Source organism: Passer domesticus, chromosome 3, assembly GCF_036417665.1.
Source record: "Passer domesticus isolate bPasDom1 chromosome 3, bPasDom1.hap1, whole genome shotgun sequence".
NCBI lineage: Eukaryota > Metazoa > Chordata > Aves > Passeriformes > Passeridae > Passer > Passer domesticus.
In genome coordinates, this window is record NC_087476.1 from 9,599,083 (window position 1) to 9,623,810 (window position 24,728).

Consider the following 24,728-nt stretch of genomic DNA (forward strand, 5'->3'; position numbering starts at 1 on the left):
CATGAATGACATTGCTCTTTTTAAAAGAGGTACTGTTCAAACATTGCATTGTTATAGTTGGCCAACATTTTTGCATTTTACAATTGCATTGAAAAATTTTTTAAAAGCAGGTTTTGACAGTACCACTCATAATCAATTTCCTTTTAAAGAAATTAAAACATATGAAAGAACTCAACAGATTTTTTTGTAACAAAATAAAATTATATTACTTTTTGTAGTACTTCTGTCCTATTATGAAAAGGAAAACTTGCTGCATTAATAAAGCTAAAATTTTTATTCAAAAACTGAGAAGGATTTACAGCTCTGTTTACTAGTTACTCTTTTTCTCAGAGTTTATGTGGGGGAGAGATATGTTGATCTTATAAAGAAGACCTTTAAATCTCCTTGTTAGCATATTCCTCAGGCAGTTTTCAGTTAAATGGGCAGTTGCCAAGTGATGTGAAAAGGTTATACTGAAGAATTAGCAGAGTTTATGCCTTGACTTTGATACACATTTGTTGTCCCATGACAGGATGAAACCTGGACACAGACAGGAGCTCCAGGCCTGCTTTCAGTTTGCAGATCCCCCATTTCAAAATGCTGTTAAACTGTGATTGCATTTATAGCAAACATTGGTCAGTATTCAGTTTATGTTTTTCACTAATAAAGCCCCTCCATTTTTAACCTTATTCATTAATATCCCACATAGATTAACATTGTAAATGTGCTGAGTTCCTTTTTTTCCTCTGTTGTCCTCCATTTCAGTTCTTAGTTTTGGCAAACAGGAATAAAATGTTCATCAGGTTCATGGGCTGAGTTTAAATGTGGTTGGAGCCCCCTTAACCACTCTACACTGGAGCACAGTCATTGTCATCCCTCAATGCATACATATGTTGTTCCAAGAATAATGTTTCTCACAATATTCCTAAGCTTTCAACACTGAGTTCAGTTTTATTTTACAGTACATATATGGTGGGGAGGGAATAGATGAGGATGTGCAGAGGAAGATCCCACTCCAACATCACTGCTGTGAGACTGTTTTTTCCAAGCTGGTTCACTCCAGGATACCTTCATGCAATAATGCTGCTTCCCAAAGCAAACCGTGTCTGTATTCCTCATCCTATAGCTCGCAAATACATGGGAGCCTTCTCAGCAGTTCTCAAACCCCTACAGTGGGGTTTGAACTGCATCCTGCCTGCTCAATAAAGCCAACTCGAGTGGGCTGAGGGGTCTGTGTGGCAGCTGAGGGGGTGAGTGCACTGAGTGAAGTTTAACTTCAGCCAGGGCCACACCTACTCTCACTTGGTTCACTCAGCTGCCGATCTCACCTGCTTTACCCTGCGCTCAAATGTCACCCTGTGGGTCTGTCCCTCCAGGAGTGAGTGCTTGTCATTGCAAAGTGCTGGATACGTGTTTTACTGAATCCCTTAGCATCTGAATTTAGCAACTTTGAGTCATCTGGTTCTTATTATGGGCTTTTGGGGAGGGTCAAAACTAGAAGCCCAGCTCCCACTTTCTACCATTTCTGAATCAGGCCTCCATTGCTTTTAGCTCATTTACACCATTATAAATGAGAGAAGAAGCCACCCTACAGGTTACTCTTCTGCTCTCTACCAAGGTATGACTTCAGCTGGTGTCTTTGGAAATTAAACTGCTGTAACTAAGGACATGGTGGGACAATCTATTACCTATTTGGACTGACCCTGACAATTGAGGGAGTAGAAGGCAATCTTCCATCCCAGTGTGCAGAGTCAGCAGTTTAAGTTTTAACAAACTCTTCCTGAAATTGCCAAGTAGAGCTCCTAAAAAAAAAAAACAAACCTTCTCTATTTCAAATGTTTTCATTTTGAAGTATTTATCTTTTCCATTTTCTTGATTCTTCCCCATATTTATAATTCAAAAAGCATTATGGGAACAGCCACCAACATTTTTCATTTATCAAATACAGGGATTTTGACACATGATATATTTTAACGTAAATTTCCTTATGCTTTCTATAAAAAATGTATTTAAGTAATACTGAGGAGATCACAATTATTTCCTGGTCAAAACTCATGCCAAAAAGTCTGCTTGCCTGTGGTATCATTTGGAGGAAATAAATTACCATAGTATCTATTATCGACTTTTCTTTTTTAGGGAAACACCTGCATAATCTGCACAGGGAAATCTGGCAGAACTCCACTTCAGCCTCCTCATGTCTCAGTGTTACTCTTACAGCCTGAGGTTAAATTCTGCTGGCAGCACACATTTATGTTCTGGAAGCAATTTTTTGTTAACACCTATGGTAGCTCTTAGCATCAAGTTACTTAACATGACAATTAATAGAAATCACTGCAGTGGTGCTGTCCTTTATGTCAAATTCCTACCACAAAACCAGAAAAAGAATAAGCCACATCAAACAAGGGGAAGAAACACCACCTAAGTATTGTTTGGAATGAGGGGGAAAAGGTGTCAGGCTCCATAAATGTAGTTAGAAATTTATTTGTGTGGGTGATTTTATGAGTAATGCTTATACATTGTAAATGCACCATATATGTCAGTGCAAGTTTTAAAACAGAACTAAAATCCCTCTTTAGTCCTTTCTTTCTCCAAGGTGAGTAAGTTTTTGCACATCTACAACTTTTACTAGGTCCCTATACCCATACATAGTTCTTCATCTGAAAGGTCACATTTTTCCAAACAAAGAATGTTTGCTATGAGCTTACAAGGAAAAGGACCTTAGATGCCTCCTAACAGAAAATTATGGTTTCATGCTCAGCTCTCATGCCTATGGACAAATGAGGTATGAGCACTGCACACAAAAAAAAAGTGACATTTTTCATGTGCACTTGAAAATTTGTCATCTGCACATAAACCAAGTGGAGTTTTGGAGCTGTAACTGTGCAGTATCAATAGCATGCAGTGCCTCCTCTGAAGTGTTTTCAATTGCCACACTTCCAACACAAGGAGAAACCCCTCTGCAAATCCATTCCATGTACCTAGCATCTCACCTTTGTGTAAAAAACTGACTGGAACTTCAAATATGTGGTCATGATTTACCACTGCACAGATCAAGAGAGGAATCTGGATTAGAGAGAAGGAGAAGGCATGAGAAAATTAGAAATGGGAAAGATGATTTGTTTAAGGCATTGGAAGCTGGATGCCCATTAGGCAATCATGGCCTCACAGACATCTTGATACCTAAATATCTTCACAAATTTTCAGCTCAGCATCAATATTAAAAGACAGCAACTATGCTGCAAATAATATTAATTAATGAATTTCCTAATTAGATGTGCATATTTCTTTAACAAATGACAAATTTCTTGGAGAAGAACAGCGGAGGGACAGACACATTCTGCTGCAGAGGGAACTGGAATCTGATTGTGCACACAGCATCAGCAAACTCCATCTGTAATTGTCATCTTCCTGGTGGGCCACACCATCAAGCATCTCCAAGGTCTGTCATGGTCTCTTTGCTCTGTGGCAAGTAAGGATATTCATCAAAAAGCTCCAGGTTCCCAGCTCTCACACATGGGTGGCTCCGCTTGGGAGTGAAAGGATACAACTGTATTGGAAAATAGCCACATTATAAATCCAGCAAAGGAAGGGATTTTGTAATAAACAGGGAATATCAGAGACAAATGAGAAATAAAAAAGTAAAGAGCCCCCTCCAGTGTCACCACATACGTGATTAATGAGACTTAAGGAATTCTCCAATAGACTCTCCAAGCAACTGAGTTCTATTTCAATGGTATGCAGTCAGGTTGAATTTGTATTCAGAAATCCCAGCTGTACTCAATACCCAGGACTATTCCATATATGTGAAAAGAATTACACGCAACTCAGCTAAGAAAAAAAGGAATTGCCATTCAAACACAGGATATTTTTAAGGCCACGATATTGCAGTGGGCATTTTTACTATCTGACTGTTTCTCCTCTACTTCTTTAAGTAGAGCACAGAGAAATTGGAAAGACATGAAGCTATCAAAGAGTTGTAACATAACAGTGGTATTCAGATACTCTCCATTTGGATGGCACAAAACAAAATTAAAGTACTTTTTAAAAGAACAAAATACAAATACAGTGTGGTGAAAAATTAAGACAATGGTGTTCTGTCTGCTTGACTTTTTTCTTCATATCTAACTTGCATGCTTAGCTTCTCCCTGAACCTGATCTCACTGTCAGTGGAAAGAAGACACACTTTCCCTGGGTACTTTATTTTTCAGACTGTTGGCTTCAGATCTGAAAAGTCCCCTGTGCATCTTGCACATTGGTCATCTTTCCATGTGTTGGAGGCCACACACTGGGTCTTTGAGATTGTGGCAGTGAGACTGAAGACTAATCGACTTCACATCTGTAAAAGACTTAAGGAGAGAAACCTGAATAAATATTTCAAGGGGTGGATAAAGTAGCATTTATACAATTCTGGTCCATTTCTAATACCCACTGAGATCCCAGGCTGTTTCATTGTGAAGCCAGAAGTGAACGAAAGCTGAGCTCCTTTCCCATTCATAGTTGTTCTCTTTCTATTTAAAACAATATTTTGAAACATTTAAACCATATGGTTTCTTTATAGATAGTTCACATTTTTCTGCAGTCAAAAATATATCGATAGCTCCTTTTTAACTGACAATATGATATGATCATAATATATTAATAGTTAAGAATTAATATGTAAACTAGAAATAATGCCTAGCCTAAAAATCAACAATCTACATCTTAGGACAATCCAGAAAGGGCTACAGTGGTTGTATGTGGTTTGGAAGGAATGTTCTACGAGGAAAAATTATGTTTAGTCTGGCAAAGATTCACTTGAAAAGTGGTTTAATGATAGTATACAAAACACAGACAACTGAAATCTGGACAAAAGACAGAGGTATTAGAGAACCTAATTTCTTCAAATTCTGTAAGATGATTAAAGTAAAAAAAACAACCAGATCTTATTCTAACAGACAACTGCTGGTCTTGTGTAGCCCTTTAGCCTTTTAAAAATAACCAGGAGAATTGCAGAACAATTAGTAGAACAAATATTTGTTCTTACACAAAGCATATTGAATAGATTTGGAACACAGGATGCAAGTAATTATTAGAATCAAAATAGGCTAATGTTCTGCGATGCTATTTGTAAAGCAATTTGAGTTTCATTATTAGAATGTGTATTTAACATATCATTTTGAATCTCATTACATGCTATTTGGACTAAACTTAATAGGATTATTATTTTTGGCATTCATGGTCATGCAATATCTATAAACAATGTTTCTGAACCCTTTAATACAAAAAACAGACATACGGTGTCAAGAAGTAAGCAGGCTTTTCAGCATTTTTAACAGCACACACTTATAACATGCTTTCAATTTCTGTATTTCCAGGAACATTTGTGAATGTGTCACTATTAAGGTATTACTTGTCCATCTCTCTGCTTATCTACTCTGTCTTGTACAGATGGGAATAAACATGGCTTGATTAAAAACCTTTTTATATTATTTACTGCCCCATGTTAATTCTGAATTTTTTCTTCTAGCACAGTTTAGAGAATTACTTAATGTTTATGAGGTGATAGAGAAAAAAACCTTAGCACTTATCTTGTTCTAAAAGTAAAAGAAAAGGAAACAGTAAAAATCTTATTTCCCAAATATGAGAAGTTAAATTGTCTCTCCCCACATCTAATATGGTTTCTAATGTGCACTGCAAAGCCCCCATCAGTGGCAGTGGCTGCCAATGAGACATTGTCCACAGACACCTTTGAGACACACCTTGAAAAGCCCAAAACCAGAAGAAGTTGAAAACTGCCTTGCCCTTTAGATAATAAACCATGCTTGTAGCAACAAAATTTAGTGTTCTTCCTACTGATTCACTGGGCATCATATCCATCACACATCCATGTGATCTATGTCCATCACATGCTGATTTTGAGGTCACTGAGCCTCAAGATGAACATTTTTGCTGGATATAGATATGTTAACAGAATCACAGGATGCTCCTGGTTGGAAAATACCTTAAAAGACCATTTATTCCAACCCTCCTGTCATGAGCAGGGACACTTTCCACTAGACCAGGTTGCTTAAAGTCCTATCCCACTTTACTTTGAATATTTTCAATAATGGGACATCCACAAGTTCTCTGGACAACCTGTTCCAGTATCTCTCCACCATCAAATCTAAAAAAAAACCAGCTTCCTCATGTCCAATGTAAACCTACCCTTTTCCACTTCCCCTTGTCCTGCCACCACAGGTCTTGGTAAACCATCTCCTCCATCTTTCTTGTAAGCCCCCTTTATATAATGGCAGGCCTCAATAAGGTCTCCCTCAAGCCTTCTCCAAAAATTTTGAAGCTTGATTTCTTCACACCCCACTAGTCTCTGCTTGCCCTCCATGGCCACCTCTTCTGAGAAAGGCTGAAAAATTACTTCTGTCACTTGCTTCTGCATCATAGCCAATCTAACTCAGCCAGCTGGGATCTGCCACGTTTCACTGGAAATGCCAAAGGAGGTCACAGAACTTGGACAGAATAAACCTTTTGTAACACATCAGCAAGAAATGTTTGGTGGTTTGATCCCTGTGCATTCAGTCAAGATTGCCCTGATTATGTGTGCTGAAGGGAGGGAATGAATCTTCTGACAGGATGCTAGATGGAGCCCTCTTTGCAATAGGTTGAATTTTTGGTTTATTTATCCATGTTATTGAATTCAATGTGTTGTCTGTGGTATGCATAAGTATCTGCCAATGGAGTCTGTGTGGGAGAAGGAAATTTTAAAAAATGGATATATATGCAAATATGGTGATTTTAATAATTAATATGGAGTCTGCAAGAAGTTTGTAAGAGGAATTGGAAACCTCAGCAAACAATTGGTGCTGCCTGACATAGTGTATATCAACCCCATCCAAGTGATTGGCTTCTGAGTTTTTCCACTTTAATCTTGCTTTGACTGAGTCTTTGTGCTAAATTACAAACTCTTTGGGAGAGGGACTGTGTAAATGTTTAAGGAACACCTACTGCAAGAGGGTCACAATTATAACTTGGCAGCATGTAAGAAATAATGAAGAAAAATATGAGAATTGGGCTCTTGAAATGGCATTGTTCAACCTTCAATATCCCACAAAGATACAATTGAAAGTAACTAAATAGTAGGCTTAGTCCCACAGGTCTGAAAGAATTCCTGAAAGAATTTTCAGCCTCTTCAAAACAACAAAGGAAGCTGCCAGTCTGGCATGTAAGGATAGATTGGTGCCTGGTGGAAGTAAATTCCTCGTCTGAGGCAAACATTTCAATTACATAGCAGGAAATCCTATAGCAAAGGAGTTTCTGCCACATTCAGGAATATTAGAAGGGCTTGACTCTACTCCTTGCACAGCAGAGAATGCTGAGAGAACATTTCTCTGGCTCCCCAGAGCAAGAAAAATGGTGATCCTGTTAATTCTGCCTCTCATCCTTAAACAGCTTCTGTGGTACGAGATTGGGTCCAGGTCTCAATGAAGTGTAGGTGAAACCATGTGAAATTAAACAGGAAGCAGGGGGGAGAGATGCCATCTCCTCCAAAGCTGCAGAGGAGCCAGCCTGCAATTAAGCAACCAGAAACAGGCCAAGGATGCAAAGTTTAGTAATTTGTTGTTTCCCAATTTGCTAATGCATCATCCAAGATCAAAACTTTGTGACAAATGTTGTTTTCATCAGAAAATTTTAATTGCTTGATACTAAAATTTCGGCTTTTGTAATTCAATGCAATCTCTCAATTGTGTTTAAAAAATGTGTGTAATTTTAACTTATTGCTGTATTTCAGCACAGTGAAAAACAGTGAAGTATTCAGCATTACAACATAACTATGTTGTGCTCAGTTCAAGCTTTTGTTTTACATCTGAGACATCCATTTCAAAACTGAATGCTAACTCGTTTAGTAACTCTTTGGATTAAAGGGTTTCCTCATGTGATTTTGGGAAACACTTCTTTATTTGAAACATTGCTTTTCCAACACTGCTTTGGTATAAATTTGCTTAACTAAATATGATGTAAACCAAGGGAAAAATAGATCCTCAATTCATAAGATTTACAGACAAAAGGAGAACAGGGTGATGATCTGTCTCCTTGCAAATGTGGGGCATTATGGGGAAAACAGGACAAAGCTGCAAGATTTGAGCAAAATACAAGTGTTTCAAGGGCTTACTTCTCTTTTTTCATTCACACCAAATCTGGAGATAAGTCAGAAAAGGCATCCTATCATTCCTATAGAAAAGCTGTAATCAAACTTGTTGTTAAATATGCTTCTTTTTTTTCTTCTGAAGGAAAAAGGATAGTACTATTCATCAGAGTTGTTTCTATATGAAGTGTTTTTCCATTAACAGTTTTATACCACTGAGTAAATCAACAGAAAATTATGACCAGCAGAATTGGTGCAGCCTCACAGTGTAAAAGGAGATCTCTGGATGTGTGTCTAATGCTCTCTATGCTGCAGGGCATTTTAACTGGAGTTTTTTGTCTCTGTGTCTGTGTGCTCACCCAGCAGGTGCCATCATGGCTATTGGTCCACACACACTCCTGTGTCCTGGCACTGCTACTCCCACTCAGAGCTGCACCACATGGTACAGTGTGGCTGGGAAAGGGGCTGCCACAACATCAGGGTGTCTGCCACCTCTGCCCTGTCTTCACCTGATTCCTCAAGGCACCTTATTCCAAGTGCAAATGGACAGATGATACTGAAGTGACCAGGTTTATTCTGTATCTCTGCAAGGTGAGCTGTACAGATCTGCTCTCAATCAAACTCTTCTTTCAGCATTCAAGGTGTTGGTTTGGAGAAAGGCAGAGAAATGGAAATCTGGCAGAATGTATCCTGCTGTTAATATTCATTTAAATGATCCAAGGAGAAGATGAGTGGAATTAAGAAGAGCAGATAGAAAGGAAACATAAATATTGATCAGAAGTAAAAAGGTTTTGGCATATGCATGAATATTATTTAAATGGCTTTTGTCATGTGCATAAATACTTATAATATTTGTGCTTAGAAACTTTAAAAGGGGGAAAAAGTCATTAAAATAGATTTTGAAACAACATTCACATCACACAAAGTGTATAGATTTTACCAACCTTCTTATATCCAACCTGTTTTGTCAAAGAAACAACTCAGAGGTAATGAAGTCTCCATGACAAAGAAAATATCTCTGCATGAGAGAAAACTATCCCATGTACAAAAAACTGTTTGAGTGCACCAGTCTGCATTCTCTGCCTGGCCAAATGCAGGAGTGGACTTGAGAAGCAAGGAGGCATGCAAGAGTCCAGGGTGAAGGAGTTGGATGGCTCAGGATTGGTTCCCAGGAATAGATTGCAATAAAAACACTGAACAGTCTCCACTGGCAGTGATCACAGCTGAGCCTCTTGGGTCTTCTCAGCAGACAGGTGATGCTGTACTGAGGGTAAACACAGTCTGAACCACTCGAGCTAACCCCCAGTAAAAACCAGCTAATACACCAGAAATCCAGGAGCCTGGGTTTTCTGTATGTTGGTAATACAGGAGAAACCCAAACCATGAGGCTGCCAAAAGGCATAAAATAGAAATCACTTTGCTGAGCAGTATTTTCACATTCTCCCTTTTGCTACAGTAACCCATTCCTTAATATGTTTTGCTAAATTACAAAGCAGGGTTTTATCCATAAGGAACGTTTTTCTTACAGCCTAAATCCTATTCTAGCTTGGACCACTGCACCTCAGCCATCCTGCTGAATTCATGGGACACTGGAATCAGTTCCACAGCCACATTTGGACATGAAATTCATAGATTCATAGAATCATTAACCTTGGGAAATATGTCTAAGATCATGGGGTCCTGGCATCAAACACTGCAGATCCCCCACAATATCATGTCCCCAAGTGCCACATGTACATGTCTGAAAGACCTCCAGGGACAGTGACTCAAACACTTCCCTGGGCAGCCTTTTCAAATCCCTGACCACCCTTTCAGTGAAGAAATTTTTCCTGATATCCAACATAAACATCCCCTCATGCAGCTTGAGACCATTTTCTCTCATCCTGCCACTTGTTACCCAGGAGAAGACAGTGACCCCCACCTCCACACAACCTCTTTTCAGGTAGTTCTAGAGAGAGAGATCAATTCCCTCTTGACCCTCCATTTCTCCAAATTAAACACACCTAATTCCCTCAGCGACTCCTCATCAGACTTGTTCTCCAGACTCTTCAGCAGCTTCATTACCCTCTTTAGACATGCTCCAGCACCTTTGGACTCACTAGAGCACCTGAATTATCATATCATCATCTGAATCAGAAGTAACTATAGGCAGAAATAAAGGTGTATTCCACCCAAAATGTTTTGCCAGCTTTTACCAAGTCCATCACTCATCCTTACACAGGTTTATTTTCTAATGACTAATTGTACCAATACACTAAGCAAGTATATTTGTTCACCCTACTCCTCATTTCAATTTCACACACAAAGAGTGTGTTCCTAAAAGACTTCATAAATAATGCAGAAGATCAAAAAGTGAGTTCATTTTGAGATCTGCCTCATTCTTCCCATGAGTGGAAATGACCCCTTGCTGGCTGAGGAGGTTTAGAGTAAGTGAAATGTAACTTATATTCTGCTTGCCATGGATAAGGTCTTGGAAATACTAGCATCCAGAGGGTCACCTCTTCTTGCTTGAAGGAGATACCCTGGAATGTGTGGCAAGTTGTTATTTTTCAACAAACTTGTGTTTTGTGGTCTTGTTGGTTTGTTTGGGGTTTTGGCTTCGGTTTGGGGGAGGGGCTGTTGTTTGGTTGATTGGTTGGTTGGTTTGGGTTTTTTCTTGTTTTTTCTTTTGTTAAACACAGATAATAGCATATTGGAAGCTGGAGCTGGCAAGCTTCATAAAGCACTGTTCTGTAGCTAAATATCTGGATAAGTTATTTATGTAAAATATTTATTTTGATGGAACATTTGCTCATGTTTTCAAAAACGGAAATATGTCTGTTAATCCATAGAAAGGATTTGTATTCTTGGTTCCCAAAGAAGGCAGCTCCAGTTTGGTTATGCTGGTATGACTTGGGCAAAGAGCTGTTCTAGAGTCTGGTATCAAGTATCCTGAATTTCCATTTCACAAATTGATCATGGAAGAACAGGACCTGGAAAGGGGGTGTCACAAAGATAATTTTTTATAAGCAAGTAAAAAATTAACAAATTAATGACTCTGTAATAGTTTTTTTTTAAGAGGAAGGGAACAAAAAGAAGTCAGGATAAAGTCTGTTTTTCTTTCATTAATTGTGCCTTCCTGCTTGTTTCCTCCTACTCAAATTCAGATTCAGTGACCTCCTGTCAAGCATTTAGCTCTAGCAACCAAGTCAGAGGACCCTATAAGATTTTATGTTCCTCTTGTGGCCAGTGGATTCAGAGAAGGTCCCTGAATGTGGTGCAGCTTCTGAATTGTCCCCTGGGAGAGTCTTTTTTCAATGACTGCTGGGGATGTAAAGTCTTCTAGATTTTAAAATGTCTCGAATACCCAAGATGGATCTAAGTTCCAGAACTCAGAGTAGCATTTGAAATGCCAACCTCATTTTAAAATTGCCAATATCTAAAATCAAAATAAACACAAATTTTTCTTGTAAATTCTCAAAAACCTCTTAAGACTTCAAGCTCAAACAGACTTTGCTATAGAGAAAAGTGAGCTCAAGCCTGCTATCAGCAGCTGAACAATTTATCGTGTGACTCTCACATGTGTGGTTAATATAAGTCCACATCTCAACTAATGCACTTCTGGTAATGAGAATCCACACCATCAGGCACAAAAATGCAGACAATCTTACTGCTTTACATTACTTTTTATCAATCTTGCTCTACAGTTACATTCAGCCAGTACATAGCTTGCAAATAGAGATTAAAGCAACTGTTAAATATATATAATTCATAAAACTGTTTAAATAAACTGCAGCTGTGTTGCCAGGTGACAAATATGCACACAGAGATGCATACAAGCCTATATATAATAAAAAGAAAGTGATGCCAGTTTATTTTTAATCTCTCTGAATATTAATGACAACAAAAGCTTGTTTTGAGTGTACAGTTACTTGATAGTTCATCAGCATTCATGGATGGTAACCCTGCTATTGCTACTAGGGGCTTTTCTCTTTTTCCTGGCATCTGATGGAATGAGTATCTTATTGACATTTATGAGGCAACTTTTCTTTTCCTCACCTAAAAGCTGCTCTTCCATGCAGGACTGACCATGCCAAAACACACACCTGATTTATGTGGTGGATTTGTTGCAGCACAATTGTCACTACACATAGTCATAAATGATTCAAGAAACACATTAATACCTCTAAATCAGCATTCAGAGCTGTTTATTTAGATGTAGCCAAAGTCATGACGTGTCTGGATAGATCCCAGCCTGGACAATGAGTTCAGCCTTAGCTCTGCCAAAGGCAAGCTACTTTTTTTTCTTCCAGGTGCTTGTCTACCACAGAAATTACTTTACACCTCAGCTGTCATTCAGTAACATTATGAAAATGTCTCAGTTTCTTTAGCCCTTGTCTGCAGACTGCGGATGGCACCAGCTTAGTCCATCAAAGCAGTGGGGTGAGATTTTCCACTGTGCTCATTTCGCTGGACTGGTGTGTAATTGCGTGCAGAGGAAAATAAATCTTTCTAGAATAATCATGAAGCTCAACAACCTTTAATCCAGCAGAGCACACTGGCATCACCTCCTTACATAATAAATACATGTCTAATAAATAAATGTCTGAAGGAGGCTTTATGGCAATAGAATCCCATTAACAGGGGTCAGGGTTTTACATCAAGGCCTGTTGGAGCCCTCTCCAAAGCAGTAGGCTGCTTTTCAGGTCTACTGTGGAGGTTTTGCTTTCTTATACAAGCGAATGTGGTTCACCTCAAGGGAAAAGAAAACAGATCATTTGATGGTTCACAGTAGGCCTGCACGCCACACTGCGAACCATGAAGGGCTCATGGAAATACTGCAGTGGAAAGCACCACAGTCTGATCCAGCAGACCTCTCCCTGGAGCCAGCTCTGGGGACCAAGTCCATCAGAGAATAATAAAATGGTGATGGAAAATGCAAAAAAAAATTAAAAAAAAAAAAAAGGCAGCAAGATTAATTAAATAAAGGGCATCCTTCCAAAAAAACTGTAACAACCCTGTGAAATGTGTTTTCAACACCACAATACTCCTTCTCTGTTTTGTTTCACAGCAAAACCATTACATGTAAGTGTTGCCTTTGAAACGCCAGGGAAAGACACTGATGAATGTTACACAGCAGACCAGAGGCTGCCAAAACTAACTGATTTCTGTTTAGAGACCCTAAGAGTGAAATCCCTGTGAAGTAGCAGAGCTTGAAGAGTAATTAGCTACAACCATAACAAAACAGTGAGCTACTCACCACTCAAATCTCTATGACTTCTCTGTTGTTGTAAGTGACACTGATCTTGCAGGTTGAGAATGGACTGGCTATGAAAAGAATTGCTTTGCAAGAAAACAACCAAATGAGTAAGATGCAGAAAAGTCATCTGTTATGATAAAAAAATTAATTGTCAATGTTAGTGAACACTGATTTACCTGTTCTCATATTTTAAAGACTTTAGGCAAAATTGATCTAAATATCATAATAAAAAAAATGTATCTAATAGATCAATTTCACTACTCTGGTGGACACACACATCTGGTAACTGTGTCCCAGCAGCTGTCATTTCATCATTTCACCACCAATGGTTAACTCAGGTTGTTGGGATTTGAGGGTTTTTGCTTTTTCATTGGCTAGACAAAAATAATTTTCTCATAATTCTTTTAATGCCTTGCTTATGAGAATCTTTGCTAATATATTTCTGGTTTTGCCTGAAAAAAAAAAGAAGTAAAAATGCCCAGAAGTTTAGTCTGCATATGAAATGAAGGGACATTCATTTGTTGTGCTTTCCACACATTAAAGCACCCTGGAAATAACTTACAAAGCCTCATAAAACCCAGAAATACCTTTTTCAGTTCTTCAAGGACAAAAAGGATAGACTAGAACATGAAAATAAACATTTTTATAATATAATCACATATTAAGTATAATTAGTGATTATTTTCCTGACAATGTTGTTTGTAAGCTAATAAGAACTGTTTTTACCTTCCAAAAAAATTAATTGATCAGAAGTAGTTCTAAAATAAAAATTTAATAAATCTGAAATATAAATAGTATAAATGTGAATTGAATTAATAAAGTCCATGTTTGATATGGTTGATCATGATTTTCCCTAGCCTTCAGTCAAAAAAAACTTCACAAGGAAACACCTTTAAATTCTGCAGAAACTCAATGTGCGATTTCTTAAAACTCATGTGGATTCTTTCCTGAGGACTTCTAAGAGAGACATCTTAAAAATCATAAAAATAGCCAGATCTAGTTAAGTTGTCATAGGCTTTTGGTAGATACAAAAATATAACAGCAAGGCTACCTTTTATTGAATTTAGTCTACTTTTTATTGGACATATTTCAGCCAATTCCCATTTTGACTATCCTGGCCACCCTTTTGAGAAATCAGTTTTTTCTGTAATTTCAACACATCAAGAGAGCAAACTTGGAAAAATGCCTTTCCCATCAAAACTACCCACAAATTGCAGAATCAACACTGAACTATTTTGTAGTGATTATTTCAGTGACAGGATTTGAACTTAACATCCTCTGATCCGGGGACTGAGATAATTTATTCACTCTTTATGAAAATAAAACCCAGCAATGTCCAAAGGAATTACCCTCTTCTGTAGGCTGAAACAATTATATAAAATAGTTTCCTTGTCAGCCACGGGAACAGTAGTCCTTTTGACTTCCCCATTTTTTATAATACTGTCAAACATCAGTCTAAATGGAAATATTAGGATTTAACACTAGTGCCTCAGACCTGCTGACTTGGAAGTGTCAGTATCACTGCACAATTTAGTTAAAACATCATCTTTCTTTCTGAACAATTACTCTCTTTCATTTCTAGTTATTTGTATACTGTAACTTCTGCAATAAAATGCATCAAAATCCAAGCTTCAGAAAGCCTGGCTTCAGGTCATTTTGAAGTGGAAAGAGAATTTTGTGCCCTATTATCTAAAGAAGTTTGCCATGTGACATAGTTAACACAAGTTTCGGTATTCAGACTGTGATAAATGCTGTCACTTGTTTTAAGACAGATTTTGACATTCCAAGTCTTTGCCATCACAGATACACGTGGGGAGCCACTTGTTCCCTTAAAAAAGCGTCTAGAGACTTTAGCATTAAACTGGCAAGATCTGGAGCCCTTTTCTCTAGAGTTTATCAGCAGTCATGACAGCAGACATTACTGAGCAAAGGTTTGTGGCCTGGACAGCGTGGTAGCAAAATACCACAGTCCCCCCCATGTTACAGCTCCTAATTTACCAACACACAATGACTTTCTGTATTACTGTCTCACTCCTCCTCACCTTCAGAAAGTCTCTCATGAAAGCAGCAAATGCATAAAGTGGTCCCTTGCTGTTGACAATCCCCTTTTCAGCTGCCTTTAATCAGTAGCAGGGTTATCCCATTAATCTTCACTCTGAGAGAGGAGTCATCCAATTTACCAGCTCACAACTCATTTCCTCCAGATCCCAGCAGACCACCAGTCTTTCCAGGAGCTTCTTCCTCTGATTTCTCTTGATAAATTCTCATAGCAACTTTTCCATCACATGGGATACTAGACAACAAGGAATATTTCCAGCAGTAATGTAGAGAACAGCAATGAATGCAAAGAAAAGCAGCTGGGAAGAACTGTGTGACTGAGTTATTTAAAAACCTTTTTGAATCTCCATCTTCTGTAAAGATAAATTTAAGCTGTGACAGAAACAAGATCTGTTTTTACAGGAATACATAATCAGCACCTGTGAGGTCTAGAACTTGTTGCTCTAGCTCTAAAAATAAAACAAAAAAATTAATTATTTATTAATTAGTTATTAAAGTAATTATTATTTAAATTTACAGGAACAACACAGGAGTCAGGGAAAATAAATCTGCTAGAAGCTGGAGAAAATGTTGACACAAAAATAAATGGATATAAAGTCTCTAGAAATAAATGCAGATGGCAAATTAAAAACAAAGAAACCCCTTTTTAATCTTTGGAGCAGAGGATTGTTGAAAGAGGGAGAGTGGAATACAAATAGTTTATACCTTCTCTCAAGAGTTTATAACTTTATCAACAGAGCTCTGGGTTGGGATTTCCCATGGCAGCAGTGGCCTTGTCTCCTTCAGGCCTTTTTTGTACTCCTTTACCCAGATCCACTTCTCCAGTCATCACCCAGCTCCCCACAGACAGGACAGAGCTGATGGCAAGAAGGACAACTCATTTTTTTTTCATATTGTTCTGCCACCTGCTTGTCACATGCTATTGTTGAGTGCCTCTTCTTATTTAATATTAGTTTTGGTAATGTTTTACAGTACATATGTCTGCAGAGAGGGAACTGGGACATGATTGTCCCTGTATTGTTTCAGGAAAACTGACCCTTCCTGTGCCAATTTGTTTCCAGAAAATAAGAAAACAGAAAACACTTTCAAAAGGACAGAGGGAAAAGGCATTATTATAGCTTAATTTACTGTTAGCTAGGTAATTACATTTCCAAAATATTTCTGAAACCTTTCCATATTGCAGTTCTCAATTATCAAGCCAGAGGACACTGGAAAGTGATAATTAGGTGTGAAACACCACTCCTGCCCCTGCAGATAGCCCTCCTGCCAGCCATTTAACACTTACTCTGGTGCCAAAGCCATGAATGCTGTGTTTTTCAACAGCATTTAGGTGCCAATAAATTATTCAGCAGTTTGAAAGCAATGGCCTGCCAAGATGGGAGAGTTTCACTACTGAGGTCATGGGCAGCTGTACCCCTGACCTGCAGAAACCAGACCTGACAATCCAGGGAGGAGTGGGACAGACTTGTTGGCAAAGCTGCTCTATTTCTACAGCAGCAGAGGCACAGGTCAAAGGTGACTGTCCTGCACTTCAAAATGCCTCTTTTTGAAATGAAAAGCTAATTTATTTATGGCATTCAATCTTCAGATGCACCTCAAGTGTGTCAGAGTTTGATACTTGCCAGCTGGGGTTATCCCATGCAGATACAGTTGTCTAGACAGGTAAATTCCACTTGTCCTTTTTCCTCATTACTAAAGACCCCTTAAGTACAATTTACCTAAAGCCTTTCTGAAGCAATACCAAGCCAAAAATGCTGCCCCACCAGCCAGTAAAAAGATGTCAAGAGTTATAATTCTTCTGAACTACATATGTTACATTCACCTCCTTAGTTTATAGCAAATAAATTCTCCACTAGAAATAACATTTGCGTGGATTTACAGTTCAAATCAAGAGCACCAAAAGTCGTTCAGCATCTGAACATCTACCTGGCTGCTAGCACACATTTCAGAGGCACTAACTGAGTAGACATAAAGATGTCATGTCAAAACTGTCCATCTGTGCTGCATAAGCCAAGCCCTATACCAGGACTGGAAATTACTTACCAATATATGACTCTTTGTCATAAGAGTCATATGCTTTGTCATATGCTTCATTCCCTGTTCCTAGAATTTGCTGTGGAAGACACACGGCCTCTCTAAGTGATTTAAAGTACATGATACCAACACATCTGGCAGGATCAGAAATGGGCTCAACTGGGCCAACACATGGTTATCACTGGTAGAGATAGAAAAATCCAGATGCATGTGCATTCAGATACATTTTTCCAAGCAAGTGCCTGCTACATTCAGAAGCTGTGGTTGTTTTTCACTCAGCAATGGTACCAATCAGGGATTGCCACCACACAGCAATATGGCATCATGGGAGGAAAAAATCTAATACAAATGAGATAAAGGCAGGACCCAAAGTGTTACAGAACATAGGCATGCCTAAAATAGCTGTTTATTTTTGCCTTAGGTGCTTCAGGGCATCCTACCTGGCATTCATCTGTGCCTCAGAGGGCTGCAGGCTTTGGCAGGTCCCGTGTCTCACTCACCAACTCCAGTGACTGTCCTGGTGTACTGGGACTGGCTGGGGTGGAGGAGCACACACTCCTGCAGGGTGCTGTGCTTTGAGCTGGCAGCTGAAGCAGTGCTGATATCACAGCAGTGGCTGTACAGCTCGTGAGCACAGCTTGCACTGCAGCAAGTTGTCCTTCCAGACTTTGCTCCCAGTGAGGAGGTGGGGAGTGCTGGGAGGGGACCCAGCTGATTCCAGCTGACCAAAGAGCAATCTCACCCTATGGCACTGTGCTCAGCAGTAAAAGATCAGGGAAAGGAGGAGAAATGGGAGGTGGATTTTCATGGTTATTACATTTGTCTTCCCAACTGTTACGTTCTTTCCTCAAAATGGCTGAACAACTGCCCACCAATAGGAAATGCTGAGCATATTCCTCTTTTTGGTTTGCTTGCACACATGGCTTTTGTTTTCCCTATTAAACTATCATTATCTCAACCTGTGAGAGTTTTTTCCCTCCACTCTCCATCCTGCTGGGGGAGAGGGAGTGAGTAGATGGGTGGGTATTTGGCCTTTGGCCTGGGGCAGCACTCCATAGCTAGACTCCTAAGGGTACCATTAGATATTTATATTTTGGCATAAAACTTGGTCGTCTACTGCTTACCCTTATAGAAGTTTTGTATCAGAATAACAGGTGTACAAAACCCAAAACAGAGCAGAAAGAAATGGAAATGAAGCATAGCCACAAAAACCTGGCACATACTCATTGTCCATTTTGTATGGCAACTTGAAGAATATGATGGGATAGATCTTACACATCTGTACTGCCTGAATCCAACCCCGTCCCCGTCTCTTTACTTTCCTGTGTTTGCTCTAAACTCTTGACCATCTACTAGGGCTAAAAAGAGGAGCTGCAGCCAGTTCTCTGCACTCACTGCTGTGAAAAATGCTGGCCTTGCTCACTACTGAGTTTATTTGGGGATTCCATTTTAATGGCAGGACCAAGGAGAATTTCTCACTTGTCTGCTCCTGGAAGAAACTGAGCCAAATGCCATACAAAAGTATATTTTCTCTCTATAGCAGCATTGTCTTTGGTAATCAGGGCACTCTGCTGGCAACCAAACATCTCACATATTGCAGCTCCTCTGTGAAGAAATGAAAACAAACAGTTGAAGAAAAATCACTTCAGAAAAAAATTCAGCAAAACTGAAATGGTTTAAGGCTCGTCTTTCTCTGTAAATAAAGTGGTGAAGAGAATGAGATATTTCAGTGAAGTGCCTGGCCGCAGCAGAGGTACAGATGAATGGAACCAATGTATGTGCAACTAGAAAATGTTGAGTAGGGAAATTGTTCTACAAATGCCTTTTTTCCTTTCCTCTGATCCCCCTTGTACATGCATTCCTCTGGAAAAGTGCTGTGTTGTTGTGGCAAAGGGATTTTGCAAGTGTGAATATTGATCTGTCCCTAAAGAGAGGGAAGTGCTTGGGGTACAATGTAACGTGTGCCATTGTGCTGGAGTGCTCAGTCAGTAAGTTTTGTGCAAAGGAACTGAATGATTGGGGATTTATACACTCTGACAAAGCACCTTTGTCCCATCCTCTATAAGGAAAAGCTTTAGAATCCACTACATTATATATTATCCAGTACATTATATTTATTATACAGATATTTTATATCTTCTATGCCAATATGAAGTAAGTAGAGTGGATGTCTTTCAGCCTCATTTACATTGCCATAATATCTCATTGACATTTTACAGAATAATCTGTGAGACAGAAGCTATTAATATCTTACATTTTAAGGCAAGTCAGAGATTACACAGCTAAAATGGGTCTGGCCTCAAAGGAGAACAGATGAGGTGACATTTTTCAGCCAGAGAGTTGGTGGCATCTTGCATTTTCACACAGAAAACTTGCAGCAGCTGTACTTGAGTTTATTTACTATACCTGCACATACCTACAATTCTGCTTACAGAAAAAGTATTTCAAGAACCTGGAAAGGGAAACTGGATGGCATCATCCACACTTTCTGACTTCCATTAAATAGACAACATTTTTTCTAGTCACCTTGCTTTGAATCAGATACTATGGGAAATATTTTCAGACAACTTCTGATTGACTTTCTATTATCATTTTTAAATGTGATAAAGTGGCTGGAGTCATTACAAGTGAAACTGTCAGGAAGTGGCTTTTCTATTTTTTTTTTTTATAGCTGAACAGGATGTACAAAAGAGAAAGATATTTCAGTGAAAAATGGCAGAGATGCCTAGCAAAGTTGCTGATCTACTAGATAAAGGAAAAAATGCTGATTTAACCTGAACAATAATCTGGAGCTTGTATTTTACACCTTTTTTGTACTTCCCACTATTAAAATGCTTAATTCACTATCCAGATTGGAATTTTGCTTGTGGATTCAAGTTGTAAAGAAATTTTAAATTATTTCAATAACTCAGAAAAAAAAAATCTTTAAATTAAACACTGTATCAGATTTGGGGTCAAACGCTGAGTTTTAGTCCAGAGGCTGAAAATAACAATTTTCTCTACCAGGCTAGGGTTTCAGAAAGCATAAATAATGATTAGAAACCAACACCATGAAAAATTTGTTAAACTTCCATCTGTGGATATGTTTATAACCTTCACAAGAAAACACTGAGTGTGGATGCCCCATCCCTGGACGTCTGCACCATCTCTTCCAACCCAACCCATTCTCTGATTCTGTGATAATCTGGTCTAGCTTTGGATTCAGCCCTGCTTTGGGCAGGAAATGGGACCAGATGACTAAATGATCCTGTGACTCTGTAAGTGGTAAAATACAATTTCAAAGCTGCTGCTCTTTATTTATTGTAATGGAGAAGAAATTTATTTGTTTGCTCTTGGGAAACAGTTAATGGATTCTGCTTGTCTTTGTCTTGCAAACTCTTAATCAAGCTTGCTATTCAGAAGTATTTCATTCTTTCTTGATAATAGTGAGAAGATTTGTGTGAGTGGCTTGTGGTTTGGGATATCTTCTTCTTTTTTAAAATCATTTAGGGGACACCCATCTTTATGTAGGGCCAGTGGGGCACTGTGAAGCTGAGAGGTGACAAAATCCCTGATGATGGCAAATAGTTAACAAGTGAAAAGATACCAATGGAGCTTCAGCAATTCTGCAGGCATGCACTGTTGCAAATATAATGTAATTTAGCCTTAAATTCTCTGCCCCTGACAGCTTCACTCTGCCACTTGGCCCTTTCCATGTGGTAGCAGTATGTTCACAGTCAGTGGGAGCACCTCAGATGTATTGCAGCCTGTCAAGGAACAGTGACATGATGATCTAGCTGAGCTTTCCTGTGCTTCCTCCTGAACTTTGATTACCATCATTATTGGGATTTTTTTTATTATTATTATTAATCTACTTAAGAAAGTAAGACAGAGTGACAGAGTAATCACTGAAAGGTGATAAACTTCTGTAGCTGTTCTTCAGAAGGTCTAATGAAGCCCAAACATCAGTCAGAGCAGCAATTTGGCACACTGGAGGCTCCAGGGTGCACTTCAGCTCCCCATGAAACCTCTGGAAAGACTCTGGGAACTAGATGATGCTCTAAATGAACAAAGGCTGTTGTTCCACAGGCTGAGTGACATTGAGTATTCCCAAAGGGTTTCTTTATTATTATTGTTATTAGATTAGAATCAGTTCTTAAATCACTAAATTGTGTGGAAATTTCCTATTCCAGAAGTAAGCAAACATTCAATAGTATATATATTTTACTTAGCAGCTACCACAGAAAAATATACAAAGTGGGAATCTGTTAAATACAAAACCTAACTGGATATAAAAATGTATTCCCTTGACAGGTCTGTTTCTTTAATAGAGTTTCATTAAAGAGGGAACCATTGTTTTATGGAATATTCTGTGGTTTAATAAATGAAATATTCAGCCATTTAATGTGTCTCAAAAATTTCAAGTTTGCATTGTAGTTTAATTTTTCATCAGCATAAATTTCACTCAAATAACTCTCTGTAAAAAGGCTTCACATTGTTTCTGTGATTATAAAATACTTTTTTGATCAGCTTTGTTACCTCTGAGTTCATATTTATTTATCCAATCCAGGTGATACTAAAGCTACAGTTCATTATTTAAGAGGCCAACAGATACTTGGGACTAGATTCCTGTAAATCATAAGTTTGGGTCACAATAGTAGGGTCTGAAATGGGGTGTAGTCTGGCATGCACACAGGCATATGAGTGTCCCAAACCACTCTTCCATGTGGCAATAAGGGCAATAAGGCAGTAAAAGCACATTGCTGTATGTATGGCTCTAATGAGAAGAGGAGACAGCGTAGACCAGTCATGATGGTGAGGATGGCAACCCTGCCAGCCAGGCACGTTGTAGTGCCAGGATGTCATGGCCTCTCCCACATCATATCATGGAGCATGATGCTGATTTCACCCTCTACTTCTACTTTGATTGTTAAACACAAAATAAATGGCACAGATGTTTCACTCAGTCCTGTAAATTCTCTGCATACCCGTTTAAACCACAGATATGATTGCAGCAGTTGGCATGCACTGTAATGTCATAACGATGTAGTTCTAGAGATAATCACTGATTCACTAATTAATTTAATAGAAATAGATTATTTTATGGTGATCTCTGCCAAATGTCAGAAGGTCTACAACCTAGACAGTAAAATATTGAATTTGAACTTACATACAGAATAGGAAAATTTTCAGAACCGCAACCTCAGCATCGCAGTCAGTTCCCTTGTGTGACTACCCCTGATCTCCTGTGGGGAAAGAGTAAACCAGCAAATCTTAAGCTCAGCTTGATTTGGGATACTCTGAGTGTCTGTTAGATTCCTTTTGCCCTGTAAAATATTGGTTATATACACCAAATACTCAAATTGTGGTTATATACACCACAATACTCAAAAATGTTGACAACATAGAATTACACAATAATCACTTGTCTATAAACCACTGTAGCAATAATAGCACTTGAAGATGGGAAAAGCAGAATTTCTGAGAGATAGATATCATGGGCTTTTGCTTATTATTAAACTTAAAATTTTCTGAAGATTATCTCTTAAAGCAGAAATAAACCTCCATCAGCAACTGCTGAATGACACCCACAGTCTTTCATTCACATGTCTGAAACTCTTCCTCAGCCAACTCCTTGTACCATTGCTAATCTGTCACCTGGAAATGACACTACATGTGCTACTTATATCAGCGACCGTGCTCAAAACCAGTCACATACAGACAGCTTCTACAGGAAAATTCACTAAGGTTGTCATGTGGCATAACAAATATTTGATGTTCAGGCTCTTTTTTCCGCTGATTCATTCCAAATTTGTTTTCAAGACATGCTGAGAAGAAAGCAGAAGAATTAGATCCTAATTCAGCAAAACCCTAAGCGTGTGGGATTTTCCCACTGCATTATTAACACAACTAAAGTCATGTTGAAGTTTGCTGAATTTGCTTCGCTTTGAAGCCGTATCTGTGAAACTAAATCTTGTCTGCTGCACTAGGGGGATGCAGTATGTAGGTTTTATAAACAGAAGATGAGTTATAAAGTCTGATCCCTTTTTCTGCTGTAAGCTACAGTATGACTCCTAACTTAACCACAGAGCAGAGGAACAGCAGACTTACCAAAGAGATGATGTTGGCAAAACCCCAGTCATTATCTTCCAGCACAGTTTGTTTGAAAGTGGGGAATTTTCTGAGTTCACTTTTGTCCTATGGGAAATGGGATCTCCTGACTCAGCCTTCTTCTACTACTGTCACACAAATTCTGGTCTAGGACAACTAGATAGGGTGTTCTTTGGGGAAACAGCAAAGACAAGAGTAAACAAATCCCCTTGTAGGATATCTGTAATTTTCAGTGACCTTAGCTCTTACAAGTCATGCAAATTGTTTATGCTTGCCATCACAACCTTATTTGCTCTTTTTCTGCACTACTTAAAATCACAGAATGGTTTGAGTTGAAAGGGACCTTAAAGATCATCCAGTTCCTATTCCCCTGCCATGGGTAAGGACACCTTTTACTATACCAGGTTGCTCAAAGCCCCATCCAACCTGGCCTTGAACACTTCTAGGGATGGAGCATCTACCACTTCTCTGGGCAACCTGTGCCTGAGTCTCATCACCCTCATAAGGAAGAATTTCTTTGTAATATCTAGTCTAAATCTGTCTTCTGTTGTTTTAAAGCTATTATCTCTTGTCCTATCACTACAGGCTCTTGTCTACAGTACCTCTCAGCTCCCTTGTAGCCCTTTTAGGTACTTAGGGTGTTATAAGTTCTCCCTGGTGCCTTCTTTTTCCAGACTGAACAGCTCCAAATCTCTCAGTCTGTCTGCGTAAGAGAAACACTTCTTTGCCTTCACCCCTTGTTTGCCATTTCTGAAGGGATTGCTACTTTCTCTAGTCCAGGTTTCCACAAAGCTTAGAGGACATAACTCCCCCTTAGGGACTTAACTGTTCAGATTCAGAATAAAATAACATCAGTGACACTTTGGAATGCAAGGTTTACCCCTCATCTCATACAAGAAGCTGAGATCCTTGTAGGTCAGTGGAGAGAAAGAGACAATCTGACAAATGCCTGAGTGAAGGCAAGAATGCTCCCAAAGAACTTCTTAAACATCGATGTAAAATCCAGACCTCATTGCAGAGGCCAAACTTATATTAACTTCAACAGCGCCAAGACTTCACCCTCAGTTTAGTCCCAGCAGGGTGAAAAGTCAACTTTGGAGAAAGTGATGGAACTGGGAAAAAGGAGAAATGTTGGAGGTGCAATAAAAAATAAAATTAATAATTAATTTCAACTGAGGTAGAACTGGGAAAAATTGTCAATACTGACTGTGC

The 24,728-nt window shown here is 38.8% G+C and overlaps 1 long non-coding RNA gene across 1 annotated transcript; it reads right to left on the reverse strand.

Annotated features, from left to right (window-relative positions):
* Nucleotides 1-74: 74 nt before the first annotated feature.
* Nucleotides 75-17,961, reverse strand: LOC135297896 (uncharacterized). Its single transcript, XR_010359824.1, has 4 exons — nt 17,867-17,961; nt 15,377-15,627; nt 13,335-13,417; nt 75-4,325 (listed from the first exon to the last, which is right to left on the reverse strand). It is a non-coding gene; the product is annotated as an uncharacterized LOC135297896 (long non-coding RNA).
* Nucleotides 17,962-24,728: the final 6,767 nt, after the last annotated feature.